Genomic DNA, 19,517 nt, shown 5'->3' with positions numbered 1-19,517 from the left:
CCTGGAATGCTGACCTGTCCCCCTTCTTGGCAATCGAATCAGAGCTGAAAATTTTTAGACCAGATTGCATGTCCTGGGAGGTTTGCATTCCTGAAGCAGGCAGTTTAAATTATTCTCCGCTGGTGAGATCTGAACACTGGAGCAGGTTTGTTTACGTAGTGCTGCTTGTATGTGTCTTACAGTTCCTACACACTTTTGTATGCACATGCTACCTGTATGAGGCTATAATTCATGAGCTTTGTGCTCATGCATACTGTGTTTTCTATCTCCAAGACATCTGGGCTTTGTGCCACCGCAAACACCCCTCTCCTATTGACTTAACCACAAGTGGAGAATCTGTCTCGCACACACAAATACGCAGACCTTGTCAGAGGGACACAGGGAGAGAGATCTTGTTCTCTTCCAATATGACAGGAAATGAGAACTTTCAAACCAAAAAATATATTAACTTGGAATCTTTAAAAGCAAATAAACATCTCCTCGAAGGCCGTCCAACTTTTCGGATACCAAAGTCGAACTAAATAAAACTCAACAAGTCATCTTTTTTCCGAGAGTCTGCCTTTGGGACTGTCTGCCACAGATTGTCTATCTTTCCTAAGTACAGACTGGATTATTTGGTGGCTGTTTGTGTGTCTATGTGGCTTTTCAACAGTTGGTCCGGTTCCTGTAGGAATGCTGATCTGTCCCTCTTGACTTTTTTTACATCAGAATCAGCGGATGTTCTCGTATCTGATATCCACGTCGCATACCAGCTGGTATATTGGTTCAGGATACACAAGAGACTATCAAAGCAACTTCATCATCCTGATTCACACGTTACGCCAACAAACCTCCAGGAACAAATGACAGGAAGACATTTGGAAGGAAATAATGCTCATACTGAGTGAACAGCCACATTCACAGCTGCTAAGGAAAGGAGCTAATGAAGAGGATGAATCAATGCCGCAAGAGAAAGAGGCTAATTACAGGATATGTGAAAGAAAGGGGATTAGGACACCCGCAGAGAGAAGGAAGACCTTTGCTTAAGACTGGCATAAAACTCAAACAGTGAGCATTTGAGAGCTAATTTCTTCTTACTGAGAAATTACAGGGAAGAGTTGGCTGCAGCTTGAGCAGACAGATAAACCAAAGAGGCTGAAGACTTTGAATGTTCTCTATTATGTCGTGTTTGAGCCAAAACATAATCAGAAGAAATAAAAAATATCCAAAAAAAGTCCTCTATGTAAACTATGGAAGAATACTCTTTGTAAACTGATGTCATGACTGCTCTCTAGCAGCAAAAAAAAAAAAAAAAATGGCACTTACATACATGATTGAGACAAGGCCAAGTGAAGCATATATTAATCCATCTGTATGGAAATATGTGTTCATTCCAAAACACACTAAAAATATTACAATGCCACTGAATAGGACAGCTGGGATGGCAGAATGACACGCCGGAGGCAAATCAGATCTCCCTCTAATAAATTTCAGATCAGGGGAGACACATCAGCAGGATTTAGTTCCTCTGAGCCATCACAGGCAGGAGGTTGTAAAGGAAGAAACGAGAGAGAGGAGGGGTAAAAAACAGAAATATAGAAAGACAGAGAGGATGTGATTTGTGCGCACGTAGTCCCCTGTGAGCGACAATATAGTTAATTTAGCGGCGAGGAGGATAATAACAGGCAGCAAATAAAATTCCCATGCCGGTTTCAAGGTAGTTTGTGTCTCCACGAGGGAATGACATTATGCAAATTTTGTCGGAATAAATAGAGTAGAATAGGAGCAGAAATGACACTGATTTAAATGTGCTTGTCATGAATTGAGCTCAGTTGTAAGCGTAGAAGTACTACTGTAATGCTTGTTGCTCACTGCTTTGCAAATGGATGATTTATAAGCTTGGCCGCCTTGCTTTAATGACAAATGACGAGCAATAGTTAAAAGAGAAATGCTTTCATCTCGTTCCCACTTTAAGATATCACCCGTGGTACTCTTGCATTCCCGCTAAAATGGTGGCTCTCTGTCCTTCCAAATACTAATACTCTCAGTGTATGCTGCGGTGACAACTGTGGTCCCTCAGTTATGCCCACTGCCAGAGGGTCGGGGATGAGAGAAAGGAGATGAGCCAACAGATTCCTGCCTTGACTGTTCATATGCACTCTGCAGCACTGCCATATAAAGACATACTGAGCTTTGTTTAAAGGGACACAGAGGAAACATCTGTCCCTCCCTGCTGAAAGACAGTCTAACATGCCAGTCGTGGTACATTGTCATTCAGAGCCTGCTGTCCAGGATAAATATAGAACTCTGTGAAATAATGAAGCTACATTTAGATACCAGACAATTCCAAATCCACAGGGCTTCTTTGCTCACTTCAGGTTCCAGTTAAGTGAAGATGTCACCATAGCTGGGGAGGCGATTTTTATTTTCCAACTATGTTCAGAAACCGGCTCCGTAAAACGGCTGACACGTCTGTCAGCTTGTGCAGGTTTGAGATGGACACATGTGGAAAGGCTTTAACAGCAGAGAAAACATCCCACTCTGCTGGGACACATAGCTTCACTCTGAGCTAGTGGAACTCGTATACGTATATGTCTGGTTTGTTGCCATGGTTTCGCTCACCTTAGCGCCTGCTACTGTGTCTTGTAAAAGTCCCAAAAATAAAACTTAGAACGGAGGCATGAGGGGATTTTTTTCCTTTTAAAAATAGTTATTGCAGTGGAAATATGTATTTATGAATAATCAATGAGTTCACTTTTCAGAAAAGCGTTCGCTCTGGTGCTGCTGTGCAACTCTACACACACACACACACACACACACACACACACACACACACACACACACACACACACATAGTGATTCTGTCTTATTGTGCTCCACTATTTTCAGCCCTGTTTGACTTGAGCCATAAGAGCTGAAACAAAAGCTTTGTCCCTGTGCTGTCTTTGCTTGTGCGGATCTGTTTGATCAAATGCAACATCAGCTTCCCTCAGGGCCAAGCATCAAAGCTGCCATGCCTGATTATGAAACAAAAGCCTTGAACTCACAAAAAGCCATATTAACGGTGAAAATGCAATGATGTGATTTCATGCTTTGGTTGGTGGATTCTCAAGCTTAAATGTGCTAATTGAGGCTACAGCTGCATTTGCGACATTGCTTTTTATTCACATATTCAGTTGGCTAAATCTACTGGCAGAGCTGTTGTATTTAAATGAGCCAGGTTGGATCATTCTGAATTCCTGTATTATTTGTTCCGGATCAAACAACTGAGTTTACATATGGTTGATTTCAAGAAAAAGAGGAAACATGAGTGCATACGGGTAAAGATTTGTGAAGCACAGCTCAACAAAATGCATCTTTTTGCACTGTTACTGCAGTGATATAAACTGTTTTCCTTCGAGCTACTTTTGCAACGGTTTAAGAGATTCATATCAGAAAGCAAACATTTTCAATTCAGCAAATCTGAGTGCTACATGTATGATTTTCCACCTGCTAGCATGAACCTGCATTACTATACTCAACAGTGAGAGGCAGTGCGTAAATTATGCAGACACACACCGAGGAATGCAACTCCGCTCACATTGAAGTGAAAACATGACAGAAAAAAATCGCTTTCTTCCAATAATGAAGAGAGACTATCCTGCCAGGAGGCAGATGACGCTGCATTAGTCTTCCCCGCCTTGAAGGAGAGATGGGGGAGGACGACTGAAAGAGAACGAAGAAGAATAGATGATTTTAAGAGCGTTGGGATTCCTGTGGCAACTCCGTCCTGAGTGAATGCAGGGGTGAGCAGAGGACACGGAAAGTGAAAGAAAAGAGTTCTCACTCAGTTGATGAAAGCCATGCCTTTTAATGCATTTTGTGTACATAGAGCTCCTGTCCTAGTGGGGTGCTGTGGAAATATTGGCAGAACATTCAGCCCACATTAAGACACCAGACACAAAAGGTTGACTTGTTAAACATACAGAATTTATGAGCTTTCAGGACTTTGCACACTAAAGCCCTGTCAGTGATACTGACAGCAACGAGCATGAAAGCTGTTGGACTGAGCCCCATGATACAGCGCTCTGTAATGTACTGGAGTGTAATGATACCTCTACCAGCAGCCGTCCTGCTGAGAGAAGAAAAATGAGGCTGTCAGGAAAAAGAAAAGAAAAAGACAGCAGAAAAAGAAAAGAAAAATCCCCCCCTCAAAATTCTGATGTGAAGTTTGGCCGTAGATCTGCCTTTCACAGCCAAGTCTCTGCACAGATTAAAATGCACTTATTCCATCAACATCCAGCAAAGCAACCTGCCAGTTATCCAGCTGCTGTTTGTTTACAGGGGGGGCGAAGCATCCAGCTCTTTCCAAATCAAAACTGAGAGCAGATCTGTGTCGATGTGCTGGTGAGAAGTTGTGCAACAAGAAACACCAGGTGGTGTTCCAGGAGACACTTTTTATTAGCGTCACATCACTGTTCCATAACCTGCATAAAAACGAGCCTCGTAATTGCAAGTAATCCTTTTCCAGAGAAACAGGCCTAATGCACATTTTCTAAATGAAATCAGACAGTAACACCACTTTCACTCCACCATATGAAAATGACTGTAATCAAAAATGAAAGTGAGGGTTCAGGCCGCATGCCAAGTGTGCCTTGTTGTAGACTACAGTGAGAGCAGGATTTCAGGCTGTTGGGAAGCTCGGTTCGTGCTGTGGCTGAAGCACAGAACGGACCGGTGGAGTCTGTCGTAGAAGGTAGGATGGAGCCAACCCGTTTCCTGGCTTCAGATGGCAGAGCAGATGGCAGAGTCCTGAGGGCCGATGCTAAAGCCTCTCATCCAAGCTCTCAATCAGCAGCTCTGACTTCCTCATCACAGAGTGGTGGCGATTATGACTTCTGGACACTTTGAGGTGTTTTCTGACTGCAAATGCTCACAAACCAGACACACTAAACATGCACAGTTTCTGTCAAAGTCTTCATAAAATCTAGACATGATACTTTTCTGGTAGCTTCTAGCAAACCCTTCCACTGCTGCAGAGATATGGAGGTAATTTTGCCTAGTAAGGTCCAGGGTTGTCCCTGCAGGAAAGGTTACCCAAGGGCCAAAGATCAACTGTGTCCACCACCCCCCTAGTGGACATGTACAGCAAACTAATGAAAACTGATGAAATTAGATTAAAAAAAGAGACAGGGGAAACACAAAGAGCGCGAGTTTATTCCTTTTTACTTTGAGCATCAGCAATATTTAGACCTGTGGTTTGGATGTTTGCTAAAAAAATCGCTCAAACAAAGAGAAACCTAATCAGTGATTGATTATGTGATACAGAATATGTGTGATTCTTTCCCGCCTATCAGCATTTGGGAAACATAAAACAGCAGAAGCTGGGACTAGTAACGGAAAGAACAGAGAAGGCTCGTATTGTTCTGTCATGTGGGGAAAAAATGACGAAGGAACTTAATACGTCCAGCAGGATTGTGTTTTTCCTGTTTTTAATAAACTGCCGTCTTCTGTTTCAGTGCCACAATTAATGTTCTAATGACTTAATCAAAACATACATTTTGACTATTACAGAGAAACAACTGCCTCGGTGCTGTGGAAAAAGCCGGAGCATGTGAGCCAAGGACGCTGAATATTTTGTTGGATAAGTCAGCACTTTCATGTTATCAAATTTATTCTGAAAGGAAACTGGGATGGTATGAGTTTAGGTACGTTCAAACACATTTTCCTGTAAAATTACATCAAAACACTGGCAGCTGCGGTCGCTGTGTTTCTTCAGTGTTACAACTGTAATTTATTTCAGCAGTTACTGTAGAATTGATTACAGCAGTCTACAGTAGAATGTGAGTTTTACTGTTTAAAGTTGTATCTACACCTTTTAATGATATAATACATTTATATGGTGTTGTAGTCACTTGTAAAATATAACTTCTTATGTGAAACTGTAGAAACATTGAGCATTTTTTGGAATATTCCTTCAAGGTTCCCTGAGGGTTCCTGTTTGCTGGGATGTGTCTTGAATTGAGATCTCCCAACTCTGTTTAACATTTTAAAAAACTTTTTACCACTAAAATACCTAAAACAATACAGGATAAAGCAGGTTTATTCAAAAGCAGCAATGTTTACCAAATTGTAGTTGATTCAATATATTTTAGAAACCAAAGAAAAATTATTTAACTTAGTAAACTTAGTAAAAAAGAAAAAAAAAAAACCCCAGCCTCTCTCGGGGCACCGCTGCAAATTTTGCCCTAATAGTGCTATTAATATTATTGCTCTTGTCTAAATAATGTTGCTAATCTAAACAGTGTTACGTGAAATGCTGCGTAATGTTGTGAAAATGTTTTGTTCAGTTCACACCATCAATATTTAAAGTAGCCTCCAGCAAAAGGTCATTCTTGGTTTTTACCTCCAAAAAAGAGGCTTTGAAAAAAACAAACAGACCAACAGAATGTAGCTATTTTTACAGAAGTTTATCGCAGTGTATTCTGACTTTTGCTCTGTTGTACACTTGCATGTAGACTCTGCCCTGAGGAGGTTCTTGTTAAATCAGTCAGACACAGAGAAAGACAAAACAACAAATAGAGACTCATCCGCAAGAAGGAAGACAGGAACAAAAACAAAAGCGCGAACTGAAGATGACGAGCAAAACAACGGCAACCGCTGACAGCTTGCAAGCTTTTAAAAATGAAATAATGAACACTGCTCTCGCTGTTGGAAGGTGAACCTCAGGCCTCATTACACACACATACACACACACACACAAGCACAAATGAATGAATGAATGCACGAGTGCGCACAGACACACAACAATGCGCACATGAGCACACACAAAGACACAGAGGGTTTGTATTATCACAGACACTTGGAAGCAGCCACACAGAACAGAACTCTGCCCACTTCTTCCCAGAACTGCTGGCTACTTCATTCGAGCTTAATCAGAGGAGCTGAGGAGTGTGAGTGTGTGAGAGCAACAAAGACAGAAGCACACAGAAGGCCAGACATGCACGGCAACGTTTACGGTAATTTTGATCAATTTCGCTGTTTTAAAAAACTCCATAGAAACAAGAACAACTTACAATTAAGCCTCCCTAATTATGTAAACATCGGAGCACAATCATACGGAAATACTAGGAACAAAGAGATGACAACTGTAGCATGTACTGTCTTCTGAAACTCTTCCATTTCAACTTCTGCCTCTCTCTCTGTGTAAAGTTTAGAAAGTTATTCTTCATTCCTCGTTTCCCCTCAAGTTCTACCTCAGTCTCAATCTCCCCAGTCATCTGTTTGTCTGCGCCAGTCGTCTGCAGCTTTGAAGTGCTTTGTGCTTTCCACACTCAGACAGCCTTCCTGTCCTGCACTGAGCTCTGTTCCATTACTGACAGGGACGAGCCAAACTCAGATGTGCTGCTAATTACAGCTGAGTGGGCCTGTGTGTGTGTGTGTGTGTGTGTGTGTGTGTGTGTGTGTGTGTGTGTGTGTGTGTGTGTGTGTGTGTGTGTGTGTGTGTGTGTGTGTGTGTGTGTGTTGCTGCACATGTGTACGATCAGTTCCCCAGCAGTGCTACATCTAATTACAGTCTTCTCCTGTCACTCCCCGCTCCTCCTGATTGTTGGCTCATCCTAGAAATCTGTCTAATATTCGGAGTGTTTCATATTTATGCTTTTTTCTGGATTAGTTCTGCTATTAAGATCCATAAACCTGACTGTCCTGGTGCCATTTGCAACCCACAGAGCCGCAGAGCACAGGGTGGCCCCTCGAACCAGATTACAGAACTTCTTGGCTCAGGTACCTTCAATCAACCAGTCATTTTCCAAACTGCACGGGAGATTATTTTTAGAGCCCACCTGGGTCTTATGTTCAGGAAATTACACCTTCTCCAGTTTTCAGACTCAAAAGGAACATGAGCTCTAAGTGTCCTCCACATGTCCCATCACCTCCTAACAGTGATGGAGACAAGCTACTGAACTTGTCATCCATCAGCAGAAATCTTTTCGACGTTTACACCAGAGTAAAGGAAGGGAAAATGGGTGTGAGACCGCAGCGGCAGCAAGAGTCAGAAGGAAAGGAAGTACAATAAAGTGAGAAGGAGACAGATTTGTGCTATAATGTTTTGGCATTGCAGCATCGGAGTCCACATGTTTGCATTTTATGGACTAGCAGGATAATGCAGAAGTTGCTGGATGATTTGAACATCGGAGCCAATAGCGGGACTATTTGATCTGGAAGCACAGACGCACACGGAGAACTTAATAAATTTGTCTGGGATCTCGCAGAAAATGAAACGAGGTTATTGAGTGTGGTGCCGTGGCTGTGCAGGGGATCAAATGTTGCCAAAACTCCACTTTAAAGGGCTGCAGTGAAAGAAGGAGTTTTTATGGAGGCGTATGCTCACTTTTCCAGCACTGATGATCGATGTAATCAATGAAGTTTTCCAGAATCAAATCGACTTTGTTTGTGCAACCGTAAAACAAGCAAGAGGGGAAAATGCACCAGTGTTCCAATTTATGTCTGGTTTATTTCAACTGATTTTAGCCTCCATTATTAATAGGTCCTTTTGTGTCTGTGCATGGGAAATTTTACAGACGGGACAAAGTGTATGTTCATAGTTTGCAGCACCATGGTTAATGTATAATGCACTATATCCAATGGAAGCAATTAGTTCTATAAAGAAAAGCCCATATATACAGGATGACAGCAGTCACATACAGGAAGGGAGGAGAAATTACAGCTGTCAAGGGGCATCAAGTGTAACCAGAGTGCAACAACAATCAGAACAGTGTCCCAGGAAACGGACATGCAGTAGAGGCAATCACAGAAGGATGGGGTCAGGGATGAGGGTGAAGAGAAGGATCAAGACAGCTCTTCATCACCTGCCAGAGAAGAAGGATATACAGAGGGTTAGACAGAGTATCTGTCAGCACCCAGAACGGACTTGAATAATTGGAGGGAGGAGAAACGTGGTCCTATGACTCAGAGCCTGTCCTCTAATCTGCTGCCATGAGTAGGACACTTGTCCTTTCACAAAAAAAGAGAAAAAGACCCAAAGGACACAACATCTAATAGCTCTTCCTTGTACTAGATGAAACTGAAACCATTCCCCATCTGGATGGATTTAGATTAATTACAGTAAGTATCACGTTTAGCCTGCTAATCTAAAATGACATGACAGAGAGAGACAAAGACAGGGAGAGAAAAAGAGGTAGAAATTCTTCAACTTTTGTCTGGGAAATGCCAGTGGTACCACAATAGAAGCTGTATTGTAACTCCATCCAAAGGCAGCTCATAATGTATGATTCTTGGCGCTTTGGAGACCGTAGTGGGACCACAGCAGCTCAGGTTGTCTTCTCACCTTGCTCAGACAGCTCTGTTTACGCCCCGGAGTCCGGCAGCCTGCAGCTCTTTCTCTACATCTAAACACTGTGTGCAGACACGTTGTGGCGACTTTCATGACTGTAGCTCAGGGATCACGCACCACAGTGTGTGTCATTTGGATCAAGTTAAATCAAGTTGCATGCAGCGCGCACACACACACACACACACACACACACACACACACACACACACACACACACACACACACACACACACACACACACACACACACACACACGGACACATTCAAATATGCACACTTTCAGGCCAAGCTAAACTGTTTTCATCAATTTTTAGGTGCGTGTGCTTTGTAGTCACTACTTATTCAGGTCAGCCATGCTGTAGAGCAAAATGAGTGGGGAAAAGGAAAATGCTAGTGTGTCTCTCTGTATTAGCATGTGTGCCCACGAGAAAACGCAACCAAGCCATGATAGAGGGCAAAATGAGTCACAGGACACAATGTGGCATTAAATCATTACTGCCACCAATAACGACAAACTAAAAACAGCCCATTGATGGGCCACGTGGAGTGAATTAATATGAAATGCAGATTGCTATACTTTTTGAAGACAAATTACATCCAGACAAGACAAATTTAATTATGCGATAAAGGCACAAACTAGACAGTTGTCACTGACACAGGAAAATGTGACATAAGACGTGTCTTTGTACAGAAAAAACATTTCTTTTTTGAGTACGTTTAACCTGCAATTGAAGGGTTAAACCTACAATAACTGTTTTTCGGATCAGCTGGGGTGTTGAATAGAACATATCATTTTTTATCTTCTTTATGTTCGTATGTAGACTGTTTACATCAATGTGGTGACTTGGTGCTAATGCTGGTTTAGAAAAAAAAATCAAAGGACTGCAGTAAAAAACAGCTGGATCCAGTCTAGAACCAGTTTTCTCCACCAAAAGCTGTATGTTTTTGTCTGTTGAACTGCGTTGTGTGAGCGTAATGTGCTCCCCCTTATGGTTCTGAGATAAAGGACAAAGCATTGACTTTTTTCTATTTCTTTATGGCTATTGCTAATACACTGGGGGAAAATGTAGAACTGCCTTATGAAAAGGAAAGACAAAGCTGTGTGAAACAACCAATGACGGACTTATACACCCACAGTCTACATTCAGTGAGCCAGGCTAGTTGAAATATTAAACAATGGTTTTTAATTACACACCGGCTCCAAACCAGCCCTTGTACTGACTTGGTAAAGGGATAATAGTCAAGTTTTTAGTCACAGTTGCTAACTTGTACACCCACCTAAGGCATGTGTCATGTTACCTAAACGCATTTTTTGCATTTGATGTTTCGTTGCATGCCATGCAGCTAACCCTAACCATCGTGTGTGTTATTTAAAGGCTGTAAAATGACATAGAAATAGCTTTAAAAGAGCAGAAATTATACATAAAGTGCAGGAAGTGATGTGCTCTTTAAATACAATCCCATGATTTCATGTAGAGCTTTTCTGGTGATGAGCTGGTCGTGTACTGTGGACGATATGAGCTTTTTCTCCGAAAATAGCACCTCACTGCAGCTTGAACTAAATCTATAAGAATGGTGTGAAATGTGGCATGTGAAAACGTACTATTAAGCTCTGTAAAGCCGAGAGGAGCTGCGGATTTGCATTTAATAGGCTCATCACTATAATTTACCCCTTTCACACTTCACACTATTTTCTCGTTGGGATTTGGCACAACATTATGAAGGTACTGATTACCGATGATTTAAGTTAATATTGTGTCGACAACTGCTTGGTTATGACTAGGTAAAGACTTCATTAAGCATTGTAACAAAAAGCAAAAACAAACCATGGCCACAACTGAAAATGTATACTTGGTTTATCTTTTCTTACGATTAAAAACCTTTCCACAATTATGACTTCAAACTTGTTCAACTACATATTATATGCTATATAGCACGTACATTACTTTTGTTCTGGTCTTCTTAGTTTTCATGAACTTTGTGATCAGAATGTAAAAAAATACTAATAATATAATGTATGATTTCTGTGCTAAAACACTTTTGCAGGTAGGTACCAATATGACCGAATGAGGCTGGATGCCAGGTCACTGAGTGGAAAAGTTTAAGAACCACTATATATCTCTCTCGTACTCGACACAACAGCTTTTGGGCTTGTAAAATAGACTTTTCTGGGCTGCTGAGTTCGCCCCAGGATCATCTGTGTAGTGCAATAATGTTTCAAGCTCTCCTTGTTACACATTTTTGCACCTGCAAAATTGGTTGGGTTGGTGTAGATTACCTTGAATGGGACTTCAGTGAGTGGAGCAGCGGGGACTGCCCTGGAACCAGCCCAACACATGCCTGTCTAATGGCTGTGATATGTGAGTGGGACAGAGCACGCTCCGCACACTGCACCTCATTGATGAAGACGGGAAGATTTTCCTCTGACCAGGCATGGAACAGCCAGGTGGTCTGCCCTTGACATTTTTCATCTGTGCAAATTGGTATGTGTGGGGTAACTGCACATGAGAGAGAGACACAGAGACACAGTGAGTAAGTGAGAGAGAGAGAGGAGAGAATTATGCTTTTCTTATTCCAAAGTTTGTGTTGTCCAAGACTAGCAAAGGTGTATGGTAACCAGACTGGAAGAGGACAGATGAAGTGGTTTGGAACAGTGGTCTCGCTGCCAATATGAGACTGCTGTTCTTCCATTAACACAGTACAGTAGCATGACTGCCCACTGGATTAGTGAAAAGCACCATTGTATTCAACAATTAGCCAGTTTATTCTTACTTTCATTTATCTGGGCGGCGTTTGTTCAGGACTCATGGTCTTATGCAATATGTCACATTCTTTCAGTTATACACACTTCACTTGCGCTTCCCAGCCGTCTACTGTTCTTGGCCACTGACAGCTGCAATTATGGGCTTCGGTAAAACACACTGTAGTTGCTATGGAAGAACATTAGCAACGAATGGATCTCACTCTGGGCCCACTGTGGATAAATGATGTGCTTGCAAATTTTTGTATAAACATTTTAGATTTCTGCAATATTCCAAGAAACACTTTTCATAATTAATATATTATTTTTTTTTTACATGCATGCAAATCTTACACATTTATAAATGTTTGTAAGTGCATTCAAAAATACTGATATATATGACTGTGTTATGACACATTCAGTCTTAATGTGACAACTATAAATGCTGTATAAACAGAGCTAAAGTTGTCAACAAAGACAGCTGATCTGTAGATACTGGCCTCATCGACTTCCCAAGTGTTTATTGTTCTGTTATGAATTGTTTGTCTGTTTTTAATTTGCTATTCTGTTTTCTCTTCCCTTTATCCTTACCCCTGCTAGTGGAGGCAGATAACTGCCCTATCTGAGCCTGCTTCTGCTAGAAATGTTTTTCTTCCCACTGAAAACTTTGTTTGTTGGGTTTCTTTGTATAATTTTGTAAAGTCTTAACCTTAAGTGTCTTGTGATGATGGAATTTGTAAATTAAGTAGAATGGAAAAAAACACTAGTAACATTTTTAGTAAATTATTTTGACATGCTGCACTCCTGGTGACTTTAAACAGAAACTGCCAAATTATTGTATTGCAAAGTGACATAATGTTTATTAATGGTTTATATACATTTCAAATCTGAGGGAATCTACAATGCTGGAATGTTGAGGTTTCTCTGCCTGCTGCTTGCATCGCACCCAACCCCTCCCTCCAGCCCAGCAGATGTTGGACCCATTGGGAAAAGATGCCATGCCACTTCTCCAGGCTGTGTCCAGGTAACTCAATTCATAGGAGGTCTTTGGGTGGGACTTCGCAAAGTTTGCCACATGCTTCTAAACCTGCATTTTTGTAGACTGAAGGTGCAGGCAGTGTAAGGGGGTGAACAGTGTGGGAACCTAAGAAGTCGTGACTGCTTTTGGTAGATGATATAGGTCTGTCGGTTTCATCGGGCCGTTACTCTCAGTATGATGATGGGGATGATTGTTGCCAGCACTTCCAAGTCTGAGGCAATAGTTCTCTGTCAGAAACTAGTGGATTGCACCCTCTGACTTGGGGCGATTTTCTGTCCCAAATGAAGAAGTTTAAGTCTCTGGGGATCTTGGTCACAAGTGACAGGAATATGTAACATGAAATGGATAGACTGGTTGGTGCAGCATCAGCAGTAATGTCAGGTCTCCATTGTAAATGACAACTGGTTCTCAATTGACTCACCTGGTTAGATAAGCATTAAATAAAAATAATGTAAATGCTGTGCAAGACATTGTACTGCAGAGGGAACTGAAGTAAAACCTCCTGAGTTACCAATTGATTTTTGCTCTATCCTCACCTATGGCCATGAGCTCTGAGTACTGACCACAAGAACGATACAGTGGATTCAAGAAGGTGAAACGGTTTTCCTTTGTATGGTGGCTGGGCTCAGCCTTAGTGATGGGGTGAGGAACTCAGATATCCTGAGGGAGTTTGGAGTAGAGTTGCTGCTTCTTCATGTCAAAAAGAGCCAGCGGTAGACCCAGAGCTCACTGCAGGGACCTCAATACTCGTCTAACCCAGGACCTCATTGGGATCTCCAAGTAAAAACTGAAAATCACCGCTCAGATAAGGGATGTCTAGAATGTCCTCCTTAGCTTGCTGCCATTGCATCAAAGGAAAAGCAGAATAAAATTGACAGAAGGAGAGGGTGAAAATAATGTGCTACCCAATATGAGTTAGTTTTATAAGAAAAATGTATTTACTGTTTTTCTGCCAGACATAAAAGCAGATGATTAAAATTAGATGGAGACTTGATTTATTTTTCTCTTCCATTTGCACTTCATTGTTTTTTTATTTTGTACTGCAATATCCCCAAGAGCTGTCACTGTGTCCATAAAAAGGATTACTGGAAAACATTCAGATTTTTTATTGCGATGGCACCATTAAAGTCCTTACTCTCGTTTTTGACTTTGTGTCAGAACTGTTCATGTTGATAAATGTGAAAGGCTGTGAAAATAACCTTGCGAGGGCCGCTCTGCAGAGAAGCTCAAAACTCAACCATAAACTACTCTATAAAACAGTGCAGAAGGAAAACAGAAATATGGTGAAACAATGTCACTGGACTGGATAATGTATCTGACAATCTCCCAAGATGTTATTTTCAGCAGAGTTCCATGACAATAAGTATTAGTTTAAGTGATGCCGACGTCTCATTTGAGCCAATTTAGTTGAACCGTTTTAGCAAGCAGCTTCACGATATCAGATGTTCACAGATCAGTTGTTCCAGCTCATTTAAGAAAGCGACCCTCCTGAACTCTCTCGCTGCAGTACAGGAGGTTCTAGGCGCAAAGAATAGACTATTAATCTTAGGATAACCAGAAAATCAGTTTTACAAAGCTATGAAAGACTGTTTGGCTTTTAGCAGGACTGTGAGTGGGAGACCTTTCTGAACGGTTTAAAAATAATGACTGCTGAAGCCTGACAAAAATGCCAAGACCTTTTCTCCCATCAGTCAAAAATCTTATCATGCGATCTTTCTCTGAGATACGGGAAAATCCTTCCCTGTTTGTTGAAACTCCTATCTCTTTATTTCTCAACAGAGGTGAAGTCTGATGCTTAACTGATGACCCCGGCCATTACCGAGATGAGCAGACAGGGCATGTGGACACACAGGCACATAAACAAAAAGATGAAGAGATAGCGTGAAGAGGAAAAATGGGCTCTAACTATCCTCGCTGACATGCTCAGGATATTAAAGGACAAGCAGATAGATCGATAAAGGCTCACATACACACAGCAGCGAACAGATCGAGTAACAGGAGAGTGTTTAACAATGAAGTTTACAGCTCATAAATCACAGCAGATCTTGCAGTAACTGACTAAACACACAACTCACACTTGGGTTCACATTACAAACAGCAGCACTTGGAGCAACACCAAAGACTAAGAGCTGTGCTAAAATACTCAGCTGTACAGTAGCTCACATACATCACATGCAGGTTATGGAAGGAACCCGGTCAGCTTCAAAGCATTCAGCATTCCTTATTTAAATCGATTAGCTTTTTAAAAGGCTTCACATTTATTTATTCTGCATAAGCAATTATGTGAAAGTAGCTGGAGCTGACCTGTGGTTGCTTTGAGCATTTCACTTTAGGTTAACCCCCGCCTTCCAAAAAAGAAACTCCATTACAGTAGAGTCGGGTTTCACTGCCTGGAACCTGCTGAGCCTCTGTTGAATCTTCTGAACTAATCAAATCCCCGCTTTGAACTGCTCACTTCCCATTTCCTTAAAAATATACAGATGAAGTGGTAAAAGTGCCATAAGGGAAGGCTACTCTTAACTTTGTCCAGCTTGTAATGAATTTACTTAAATCAGTCAATAAGGGTTTCAGGGTTTTTTTCAGTAAAGTCGACTAAATGTGCCGAGAATGTGCTTTGTCAAGAGGTAAAATAATTTTCTCCAGGGGACAAACTTTTGAGGCCATTGTTCCTTTCACCTTTTCACCTTCTCCCCTGTTCCCCTCTCCTGTTTCATGTCGTGTTATACTAGCTGACTGCACGCTTAAGTAGTGCATACATGTGGACAAAATCGAGATCCGGGGATCAAACGTGTGCTGCTTAAAATGAGCTGATGAAACGGAAGCTGACACTTGCATCCCCGAAGTTGGAGGAAACGCATTTTTTCCGTGTTGAAATGCAAACCGGACATGCTCACGCTTACACACATGTACCAATTGTGTGAATTCTAGCACTGTGGTAGCAAGTTTTACCCAAAATGCTGACGACAGCCATCATCTCTGGCGCTGTTACAATAACAGCCTGTTGGAAGTATGCATGTATGTGTCACAAAATTCAGAGGAAGTCTCCCATCACTCAAAGGTTTTCTTTGTTTTCGCTGAAAGCTGACTAGATGTTGGCCACACACACAAACACACACACACATACAAAAAACTTCAGCCCCAGTTCGGGTATCCCTTTCACCTCTCTGTCTCTTTACATTGGGTTCCATGACGGTGAGCCAGTCAAAGCCCCTTTACAAAGAGCCCGACTCGGGGAAGCTGTGCCAGTTGTTAAGGGTTTAAGTTGACAGTGAAGGGAGGCGTGTGTGTGTGTGTCTGAGTGTGTGTGGCGGCAAGCAAAGGGAGGCAAAATTATCTGATTGTCTGTCTGATTGTATGGCTGAATGTAGCTTCTGACTCAAGGAGTCAGGCCTGGCATATAAAGGAGAAGCCTCCAGAGCTGTAAGTAAGAAAAAAAAGCAAATATCAAGCAAAAATTTCTTGGCGTTACAACAAATTTGTGCACTTACACATGACCTATCTCTCCACCACCGCCCAGTGTGACCGCCATCTCCGGGTTTAGCACTATGTGACTGTGTGGTGCTAAAATCTTCCAACATAATTTCATCACATTTCAGCAACCATGTGCAATAGTCCCCCCTGACGAAGCGGTTCCAAGCTTACGGCTCCGTGAACAAGCCGAACGGAGGAGAGGAATCAGTCATACCATATAAGCCTGATATTTCTTGGTGGTACTCAAGCTGACAGATTTTGTGCAAATTTGTGATATTCATGGAGAACTAAAGCGCTCTGCTGGTTTTTGCTGGTGTGTGCGCATGTGTGGGGTTATGGATCTTTGCAATCTGTTGACTGACTGACCCTGTGAACACTGTTTGCAAACAAGCAGCATAAGGATGTAGATCACACAAGAAGCCTCACTGACTCATGGATTTCCTTCTAGATTCAGATTAAAGATTCAGTTTTCATATAAGACATACTCACAGTCTTGAACTCCTGATAAAACAAAACTATTTTCCCAATCTTAGTTTTTTCTTCCTTGCATGCTTAGTCTGAGGGGTCAAATCAATTTCAGTAAAATGATTAGACAAGTATAACATACTTTATCTTTTGCCTGGTATTTATCCTGTGCTATGACAAGCAAAGCAAAAACTTGAGTAAGCAGAACTGAGAAAGCAGATAAAGAGTGAGCCTTACTGCACTTCACTGTTGTTTTTTTGCAGCTTAGAAAATGATCCGACTAATTGAAAATTCCTCTTCAGGAATTAATTATCGGAAGAGTTCCTCTGCAGTTTGAATCTCAGTGTGTGCGAGACAGATAAAGAAAAAGAAAGAAAAACTTATTTGTGGGAGACACTGGCCTGTGTGTTTCACACATGTTTTGACAGTTCTGCAAGCTAATCCCTATTGTTGCTTTGCCAGGCTGGATGTGTGTGTGTGTGTGTGTGTGTGTGTGTGTGTGTGTGTGTGTGTGTGTGTGTGTGTGTGTGTGTGTGTGTGTGTGTGTGTGTGTGTGTGTGTGTGTGTGTGTGTGGTGAGGAGGTGGGGGTTTACTCAAAACCTGTTACTGCATGGATAAAACCTTTGTACGGCCTCCTCCTCCACTGCTGATACATTCACTTGTTGTGCACTGTAGTTACATACCTTTGCACATGTGTGTCTTCTGTGAGTTTCCAATCTGTATTCTTTCTTCTCATTGCAAGTATTAAAACACATATTTGAATTGTAAAATAAAGCTATGCTTCACTGAATCAGGAAAACATTTCAACAGGCTCCTATTCATTAAATTAGTTGACTGATTTGAATAAAACTGAAGTGACACATTACTGAGCGTTGACATGAAATATATTTTCTTTACTTTCCGTTAAGTGAGTAGAAATTCAGTCAGACAATGACCTGCAACATGTCCTTCACATCACTGCCTCCATCTTCTTGTGTGGTTTGGAATTCAAACTCTTCTTGGAGGGCATATCTGTGAGACTGGCCACCTCACCCACACCCTCCAGCCTTTCCTCTTTAGAATCTCCCTGACACACACACACACACACACACACACACACACACACACACACACACACACACACACACACACACACACACACACACACACACACACCACCACCCATACCCACTACCACCATCTCCAAACACATACACACACATACACTCACTCATACAATTGCTGAGACACTCTTTTCAAACCATGCTAAACCTTTAGGCCCAACAATACAGGCTGGACCTAATCTTATAACCCCCGTCCAATCAGAGGGCTGGAAACTGAAGAGTGGAATTGATTGGCTGGTGGCCACAGGGGCCAGTTAGGGGAAGCAGAACAAGAGGAGACAACCATTGTTGATTGATTACCATGAAAGACACTTTTGTTGCTGGCTTGAAGGCAAGACACTGTGCCTGTATCAGGAGGAAACGCCAGCAGTCTTAAAATAGGTCACTGCTGCACTAACGTGTATACAAGACACTTCTCTGAGATAGTGAGGTGTGCACAAGACAGCCTCGCCGACCCTCCATGGAAGAGTAAGGTCCAGAGATTATTAGTGAAGAGTAATATTGATTAGCTGCAGTGCAAAGGTTAGCAGAGCTCTCTATCTGTGGATAACACGGCACTTTGAAGGAAGGAAATCAGGAGCAGAGTGGTAGGAGAGAAGAAGTGAGGAAATATAGTCAATACATCTTGGCTATAAACTTTTCAAAGCAAAACAGTGCTTTATATCCACTCAACAATGCTTTTATTCATGATGACAACATTTTTGGGTGACTTCAGCTAATCACCATCTCATCTTTCCACATTATAGATTATGAATGCTGCTCCAACAGAGCCTGTTTGGTCGGCTGCCAGCTTCTCGATTCCCAGAAAAATCACTCCGCAGTGTCGGCACACACCAATAAATCAACAGAGATTTGAACTGTAGCTCGAAAAGATAAGGCTGAAACATGTTTAACTCGGTTCTCAAGTGAACAAAATTATTAAATGGTGCCGTGATCTTATTCACAATTCTCTGGCTTTGGAAAAAAGTAAAAGTGTGGTCCCGATACTATAAAATTATATGACCTCTTGGATTATGCGGATGTTAGGATTTTATTGGTGTGCCTGTTTTTCTGATATTAAACCCCATTTTTGTCTATCTGATTTCATTTTATTGAATTAAGTTTATGGACTAACTGCTGTTTCTGGAATTTTATCTCTGCTACAGGCAAAGAACAATACTGTCCCTGATTCCCATCCAAGTACACCTCCAACTGCTTGCAAAACACACACACTCACACATATGCTTTCCTACTCTCCGTGTTTGTACTGCCACATACAGACAATGATAATAATCCAAAATCCCATGTCTGTTTACTTCATCTTGGTGTTCGGTGGTATCCAGCTGCAGGATGATCCATACTGCGTCTCGACAATCCCGGCACATCACGATGAAATGTCAGCGTGC

Source organism: Acanthochromis polyacanthus, chromosome 15, assembly GCF_021347895.1.
Source record: "Acanthochromis polyacanthus isolate Apoly-LR-REF ecotype Palm Island chromosome 15, KAUST_Apoly_ChrSc, whole genome shotgun sequence".
Taxonomy (NCBI): Eukaryota; Metazoa; Chordata; class Actinopteri; family Pomacentridae; genus Acanthochromis; species Acanthochromis polyacanthus.
The sequence above is the reverse complement of the archived record's forward strand: the minus strand, read 5'-3'. Positions refer to the sequence as shown.